The sequence below is a fragment of the Macrobrachium nipponense genome, chromosome 9 (assembly GCF_015104395.2).
Source record: "Macrobrachium nipponense isolate FS-2020 chromosome 9, ASM1510439v2, whole genome shotgun sequence".
In the NCBI taxonomy this organism is placed as follows: Eukaryota; Metazoa; Arthropoda; class Malacostraca; order Decapoda; family Palaemonidae; genus Macrobrachium; species Macrobrachium nipponense.
This window is the reverse complement of record NC_061110.1, coordinates 85,958,457-85,967,475: the sequence shown is the minus strand read 5'-3', so window position 1 is coordinate 85,967,475 and position 9,019 is coordinate 85,958,457. Positions and strand designations below refer to the sequence as shown.

Here is a 9,019-nt window from a genome sequence, read left to right as displayed (position 1 = left end):
GCACAGTGGCTGGAATATTGTCATTTGTGGTTGTAATAATAAGTGAAATCACAGTAATCGGAAATCTGCAAACAAAGATGAAATCACCTCGGGGAGATTTTTAACAAAATTGGAAGAAGAGTATAAGTGATTCAGAGAGACAAGGGTGCGGTATAATATCAACCTTGACGTAATAGTAGATGAGTAATTAAGAGAGATAAAGTTGCGGTATAATAAAGACAAGGTTACATGTACTATTGAGCTTGACATAATAGGATGATTGATTCAAGGTTGCGGTATAATATTGAGCTTGACGTAATAGCAGATGATACCGATTGTGAAAAATGTATAGTTGCCTTAACAGCCTTTGGCTGTTAGCAATATCACGGTTTTATTCTTCATCAGGTATATAAATGAAGGACACATCTTTCAAAATTTCCTCTCTATAATTAGAGCAGTAAATCGGGCAAAACTCAAGGAAATTTACCCTTTGTCTTCGGCGACCGAACACTTTAACGTCAATCATACCTTTCGTAAATTTCACTGTATAGCAAAAATACATAAATTTCAAGAAAGACGGAAATAATGGTATACGCAAAAAGAGTCTCTCTCTCTCTCTCTCTCTCTCTCTCTCTCTCTCTCTCTCTCAATAATTATCGCAATAATTACGGTGCACGCGAATTTTTCGATACATTTGTGGTCGCAGGTTTTTCGAAATAACAGGAAACGCCAAATGTCATTTTGTCCATATCTCTCTCTCTCTCTCTCTCTCTCTGTCTCTCTATCTCTCGTAGAAGAAAATTTCTTGTCCATCTTTCTACAAATGCAAATGGCCATGAGATTTGCTTAAGCTTTTTTGGCATACAAACAACTCTCTCTCTCTCTCTCTCTCTCTCTCTCTCTCTCTCTGCATGTCTGTCTCTTATTCCAGAGATATAAAAGAGATTTAGCCCCTTTACTTCTGTTATAGGTGACCGACTGATGGGGTATCAACCTCATCCATAAATGCTTTGTGAGTGCCGGAAACTAACGCCTATTGGAGGCCGTTGAAAACCCCACGGAGATAACCCCTTCTTATACCCAGGTGAAATAAGGCGGCAGGTGTGTCACCTGAGACAGGAAGTCCATTAACTCAGTAATATATGTATACATACATATGTGTATTACATACATATATGCATATAAAACATACATACATGCATACATGTAAGCAAATTCTGGAAGGGACGAGGGCTCAACCGCCTGTTCATACATAATACTTAATTAGCTTGTTTGTTACCGAATCTATATTGTTTGAAATGCTACCATGAGAAAATTTTTTTTTTTTTTGTGCTCCTACATGTCAGTTCTGTAGACAATATACCACATTTTAGTGAACAAGACCACAGCTGATGGTCGAAAGTTGTAATTTACTGTACAAGAAATATACATTTTATATAACTAAATAAAGATTTGACATCATTTGTGGATTTTATCTCCATATATATATATATATATATATATATATATATATATATATATATATATATATTTATATATATGTGTATATATATATATATATATATATATATACATATATATATATATATATATATATATATATATATATATATCATATATATATATATATATATATATGCAGAAGCCAGGTACTATGTCGTACCTCTAGTAAATGGGGATACAATCCACAATGAAGTAAAATCCTCTTGAAGTTTAAAATATATATATCTTGTACAGGATTAAAGCTTTCGACCATCAACTGTGGTCTTGTTCACTAAAATGGACATTTTAGTGAACTAGACCACAGTTGATGGTCGAAAGCTTTAATCCTGTACAAAATATAATATAATTGTTTTAAACTTCAAGAGGATTTTACTTCATTGTGGATTGTATCCCCATATATATATATATATATATATATATATATATATATATATATATTAATATATATATATATATATATATATATATATATATATATAAATATATATATATATATATATATATATATATATATATATATTATTCTATATATATGTATATTCTTATCAATTTATAAACATGTATAGTTATATTTATATAGATATATATATATAATATATATATATATTATATATATAATTTTTTATTTTAAATAAAAATTTAAAAAAATGAAACAATTATAAATATATATAAATTATAAATGCATTTATATACATTTATATACATATATAATATTTATATATCTGTATATATTATATATATATATATATAATATTATTAATATATATATAGTTATATATAATAGGGTTGACTGGCTGTTGAATTCTCCTCGAAGTACTTACTCTGATGTGTACAGACAAACACTCCCAAAACCCAAAAACATTGGTCAAAGGACCGTTCGTGGAATAACCAATACGAAGAGGCTTTACGAACAGAGTCCATCTTTGAAGTGAGAGCCAATAGATGCATCTTACATCGCCTAGAAATTGGGGAGACTAAAAATGGAGACCGATATCATCGGTTATTTTCGATAATTACTTAACGAATTTACGCCTCTAGAAATGTCTTTGCTGCCTTTTATTTGATCTTCTTTGTATTTAAAAGAAATCGTTTGTGGCGGTGAAAAGTATTCACTTTCATCCCAATTACTTTCCCGTCCTTTCCCAACAGTTAATTCATATTGTAACTGCGTCGTCTCTTTTGTTAGATCTTTGAAATCTCTTTACTATTAAATTCCCTTTCAGCGCTGAATGACCACATAGGTTCTAGCGCTTGTCCTTTGGCCTTCATTTTGTATTCCATTCCACTATGCTTATGTTGTTGTGAGAGGCTTAATTATGACTTAAAGAATGTAAAATCTCATAAAGATTTTGGGGGTGTGGGGGGGGAGGGGACCAAAGCAAATAAGTAGCAAGGACATTGATGTACAGCAGTAAGTCTCCAGCCTCTCCATCAGCAGGGAGGATCATACCTATATAATTTGGAGAGAAGACCCAGAACATCAAGTAAGCAACAGGACAAGAGCTCACAGCTCAGAGAAGGCAAGTTCTTGGTTTTACTCCGATGATTTTCTTACCATTGTTTGGCCTGTATCGTTTCTGTTATTCATTGTGGTTCGTTTATCATCATATTTTTCCAAGTGAATCGTTAGTGTTCTAATGTTTGTTAATTCTTATTTATTTGGTTTCTTTTGTCTTCATTCATCAGCTAGAATGCTAAGATATTCTTCCTTCTCTTGATTTTATATACTGAAAAATTAACAGCATAAAAAATAGTTTTTCTGTGTTGTTAATTCTTGTTTATTATTTCTTTTATGTGAAATTGTAAGCCACAGTGTGATACTGACGTACAACTTCCATATATATATATATATATATATATATATATATATATATATATATATATATATATATATATATATATATATATATATATATACATATATATATATATATATATATATATATATATACATACATATATATATATATATATATATATATATATATATATATATATATGGAGTTGTACTTCAGTACACACTGTTGGCTTACAATTTCTTTGTTGAATCTAGTAAGTTATTCAAAGATCATAACAAGTTCCTTATATGGTACTGACTTTCTGTTCAGTTCAGACTAGTTTTTTTTTCGGGAGCATAAGAAATTTTAACAAACATTTTTTGAATTTAGATTGAATATTATTCTTGTTATGAGCTTTTGGAAACATGTGTGATTTACTTCAGTAATATAGAAGGTGCAATTAATCTCTCTATTTAACCTAGTCGAATTTTTAATAGCATAAATGATTCACCGTTTTATACCTTCATTATTTGACGAAGGAGGATACCTCATTACTGATTGGTTTATTATTTACTCCAATTACCTCAAGAGTCGTCTGAAAGATGCGGAACTAATATCATCTTCATTATCATCATTGTCATGGTTGTTATTATCGTAGATGAAGATTTGAGTCCTATTATCTGATTTTGTTTTTTCATTCATGTCTTTACAAGAGAAGTTTAAGCAAAGCACGATTAAGGCATCATATGTGATTTCATTAGTTACTTTGTTTTATGAAACTTATTAAATTTACAAAAACATTTCCACCATACTGCCTTCAAAACCATTTTTTTTATCTCGTGAGTGTCCTGACTTAATTAATAAGGCCTACATTTGGTTTAGGAATAAAAAAAAATTGTTTTTTCTCAAGGAAAATAAAACACTGCTATGTCTAATTTTTTTTTATTTTTTTTAGGTTTTCTTGCTTCAGCCTAAATCAGTGAAAAAAGAAGTCTTTTCCGCAATGAAGATCTACTTCTTGTCTCTTCTGTTGGTGGCGGTAGCCTGCTATTTCCACGCCGAAGCATCGCCATCTCCCGAACCAGCAGACGTAAGTTCTCAAAAATAGACTCATTTGTCTTTCCATGATTCGGAATAAGGACTTGAGTAAGATACTGTTCGTTTTATAGATAATAATAATATTGATGAGAGAAAGGAAGTGTAGAGATCACTGCTTCGGTTAGTTTACCTGCACTGGGAAAATGTTTGTAGTCGCGTTGCTGCTCTAATAATCCAGTCAGAGTTTCGTAAATAGAGAGCCGGAAACCTTATTGTCCACGAAGCGATTTTATCTTTAATTCATTTAAGAGCGTTTGTAGGAGTAACGTAAGCGTGACTGTAACATATCTGTCTATTTATATATTTTTTTTTTAGTTTTATTTATTTTTTATTTTTTTATTTACTAAGACAATTCCTTCCCTGTAATTTATCTACCCATTGATTTTCATAAGAATGTATACATGGCGAACAGCCTAATAAAGCAAAGAGGCCTGTCACTTGAAGGATGGAAGTTTGTAGAAATCTGTGTAAAAGTAAGTCGGACCTAACAAAAGAAGAAAATATTGATCTAAGCCAGGCCAAAAAAAGAAAACTAATAAATAAAATCGTATTATTAACAGCTAAGTGTGATGGCGACACGGTCACTTCTCTTCGTTATTTTCAGAATGCTATCTATCAATTTAGCTATAGTAGATTTCATCTAATTTTTTCCCTTATGCATAGCTGCTCTATTTTTCAAGTTTCTAATAAAGCAATGAATTCTAGGTATGTTGTTTAACGATGTGTGCGCAGAATGAGTAGTCTAATAATGGTAAAAATATAATAGTGAATTCAATACGAATAGAGTAATTTGGATAATTGCATTTTGCTAAAGCTCCTGCAGTTTGCAATCAAAACACAAATTGCCTAGCCATGTCTTTTGAACAAACCTTGAATGGCATTAGGCCTATACAGGGATATCTGTTGGGAGCTGTATTCAATCTGTGTGCTTTCACGAAAGCTCCTCATTGCGTAAAAAGTAGTAAGTAGTAGAAGATGGCATTTGTCTTTAAAACGGCTCCATTGGACTTCGGTGCTATGTTAAACACGTGAGTCCATTCAGTACGGGAGACTGTCCGGACCATGAATCTCCTCGACTTTTTGTTTTTTTTCCCCCTTGCAATTAACCGCACCCCACCCAAACCCAAGCCCCGATCTCCTCTAGTGACAGTAGCCACTTTTCGTAGCTACGGTTATACGAAATATTACACCAATCGTTAAGCTTTCTAGGCATTTATATTCTACTCTAAATGGTAAAAGGCTTAAACTGGAACTCTGTGTCACCAAAGCTATAAAATACGCACTAGTTTTTTTTAATGCTATCACATTCGATAAACCTCTCATGTTCTTGTAAGCTTATATAAAAACTTATTTCTATATAATCATGTTTTACCGAAAGGAAAACTTACAATTTAATTTGCCATCAGGTAGCCAAAGTGCCCTCGTCCGTGGCCGACCCAGCTTTAACGAAAATTACCATCGATACAAACCGATGCTGCAAGTGCTCCAGTACTCTACACAGGTTCGGAATCTCAGGTCATTGTAGTATCGTCATAACCTTTCGCACTGTCAAGCAGCCATGCTGCCCTTGCATAGATGTGGGTACCTCCAAGCCTTAGCGAGCTGAGAGTTAAGAGCGCGGGAAGAAGAAGAACGCTAGGCAGAAAGGGTCTTTGTTCTATGGCTTTTGTGACGCTCGCTCTTGTAACTCAATGATTTTTATGACAGAAGAACTTACGAAATTCTTATCCTGTAAGGTGTCCCGCTTTATGCATTTTGAAGCACCTAAATCATTTAGCTTGAATTTGCCTCACTTTCTTCTATGAATTTCAAAGTAGAAAGTCAATATACATTCATTTCTTGTAGTATTACACAACAACATTGATATAAGGATGAATTAAAAGGCTTTCGATAGTAACCACCTGCACAGATCAAGACCTCCTGAACACCAATGAAGCGACCAAGCGATGGATCCAGTTGTGGCACGACAAGATATGATGATTTGTAACAAATTTTGGTTTTCCTTGTGCACTGTCAGTTCTCATGCAATAAAAGCATCCTATGCAAGTTTTTTGTTTCATTTAACAAGTAGTGCGACAAGGCAAGTGAGCCTAAGAGTATATTTTTGGAAACAATTTTAGTCTTTAGAAAAATTATGACGCGAGTAACTACTGGAGTGTTTAGCTAATACTTTTCCCAATCACTGAGAAGTTTTTATTTATTTATTATGAAGAACATCCTGAAAGATATTGAAGGAATTTTCTGCTCCAGCAAAAAGATGTGTAAATTTGAAGATGAATTCTTGAGGAGAAGAAATTACAAACTCAAACTGAGTTTTTCATGATACAACTCCATATTGTGTTTCCTGAATTTTGAGGTGGTGTAAAATGCGTATATAGCTCTCAATTCCAAGATGAACTCCATTCGTAAAACCACTGCCTAGTGATTATGTCATAGACATTCCTTTGGCCAGTGCTTACGGAGAGATTGTCCATACACCTCAGATTAATGGTTTGTAGATTTAGAGAATTTGCTGGGCAGTCTACCCATCTATGTATGTATACACACATACACACATGCTGTGTAACTCACCTACGATCATATTGTATCGATCAAAATTATTGTTATTTTCGCGGGGCATATAAGCATCAATTATTAGGATCTTAGAGTACCCTACAGTCACTTGTGGCCCCAGCAATCTATCACATTCACTATATTGTCTAAAGATTTGTGCCACAGGAAAGAAAAGCTCCTTTTTGGGCAACTGGCTACGATGTGATTTGTAACTTGCATTGATGAGGTCATGTGATGAATTCTGTGCCAGTGACTATTCATACATGAAGCAAATGGTTAAGGTACCAAGTACGAGAGTTAAAATATTTTCTATATACAAGATGCTCGGAATTCTCTCAGGTTATGTTTATGTTCACATATTCATAATAAGTTAGGGAACTCGTAATTTGGTCATTTTTAAAGAATTCTTTGTAAAGCCACTCCAAGTAAATAAATAGCGTATCATGCCAATGAATAACATTGGCCACTTTCTCGTCATTGGTTAGTTCGAAATGAAGATGTCCAGAGACATCTCCGGAAAGGAAACTGCTACTATACATGCCGAGATGACTGTCAAGAGTCACTCAGGAGACTTTGAAGCAGAATACGAATCAGCCAACTGCTGCTTCCAGTCGAACCCTGAGTTACAACGGATCCCGACGATAACTGGGAAGTGTGAGTCCCGGCAGAGTTAACGTTGATGCTGGAAAGATTTGTGAATTATTTTGAGTTGCATTCCTGAGTAAAATCTATTGCCACAAAGAACGTCTTTGAAATCTCTATATTATCAATATCCTTTTCAGCCTTGAATAACCACACAGGTGTCAGCGCTTGGCCTTTGGCCTAGATTTTGTATTCCATTCCACTATACTTATGCTGTTATGAGAGGCTTTATTATGACTTAAAGAATGCAAGATCTTATGAAGACTTGGGGAAAAACTAAGGTAAATCCTTCGCAAGGACATTAATGTGCTTAAAATGGCAGCTCCAGGCATTTCACAAATTAGCAGAAGTTTGCACAAAGTAACTAGAGTAACTGACCAGATTCCCACTCCCGCACGTTGATTTTTTGTGCATTTTTGAACCTGAAACTAGAAAGGTCTCATGGTGCTTATACCTGGGCACGAGTAGCAATCCTGTCGGGAATTTCTGTTGATGATGTTAGTTTTCCGAAGGTTGGCACTGACTTGACGATTGTTAAATAGGCTACAGCTGGAATAGCAAATCGTAAATTTTCCCTTTGCTCAACTATATGATTATCCGCCAGGGAGGTTTTCGGTAACATACGTGAACATGCAAGGATTACAGGAAATGACTGTACTCCAAAAAGATTCAAAAGTCAAGATGATTTGATAGTTTTTGTGACACAGAGCTCTTATTAAAAAGATTGATGACCTACAATTGGGTATTTATGCTTAGAGAACCTAGCTGCAATGATATGTACGAAGCTGTAGCTACGAAAGGTAACTTTCGTCGCTGCAGTAGAGAGGTGAATGAGTGGGGAGGGCTCCATTGCAAGAAAAGACAGGAAATGAAGGAGTCATTATTTTTGTTCAAGGTCGAGAACAAGGTTCAGAGAGTCTACCGTACGCAATGGCCCTTGCTGAGACTTATCCACTTGGCATGACAACGAAGCACTAAGCACTAAGGAACTTATGTGAACAGCGCAGACCAAATATGAATTTTCTTCCTCCAGATAATTCAGTACAGGGTTATTTCAAAAGACAAGAATTCATAATTTGCTCTTTATCTAAGATCTGAAAACTAAAGAAAAACGATCTTTATCTAAGATCTGAAAACTAAAGAAAAACGATTTTCTTTTAAAAACAAACAAACAAAGAAATAAATAAATAAATTAACAAATAAATAAAATGACATTTCCAGTCACGCAAACATTACGCCCGCAAAGCCCCTTAAATGAGATAATAAACGATAAGGCTTCCACGATCTACATAATACACAAAGCTGTGAATGGATTGTCAGACATGGGTAGCTACTATCAGAGACAAAATCGATAGCAAACAATTTTCCTTCTGCAGGCAATTACAGAAGCAGTGACTGTGTAGTCACTTCTCTCCCTTAACAATATTTTTGATATTGGTATAACTAACGATTCTCTATTACAGTTC

The 9,019-nt window shown here is 34.0% G+C and overlaps 1 long non-coding RNA gene across 1 annotated transcript; it reads left to right on the top strand.

Annotated features, from left to right (window-relative positions):
• Positions 1-4,219: 4,219 nt before the first annotated feature.
• On the top strand, positions 4,220-6,404 carry LOC135218453 (uncharacterized). The gene is made up of 2 exons (XR_010315332.1): positions 4,220-4,350; positions 5,765-6,404. It is a non-coding gene; the product is annotated as an uncharacterized LOC135218453 (long non-coding RNA).
• Positions 6,405-9,019: the final 2,615 nt, after the last annotated feature.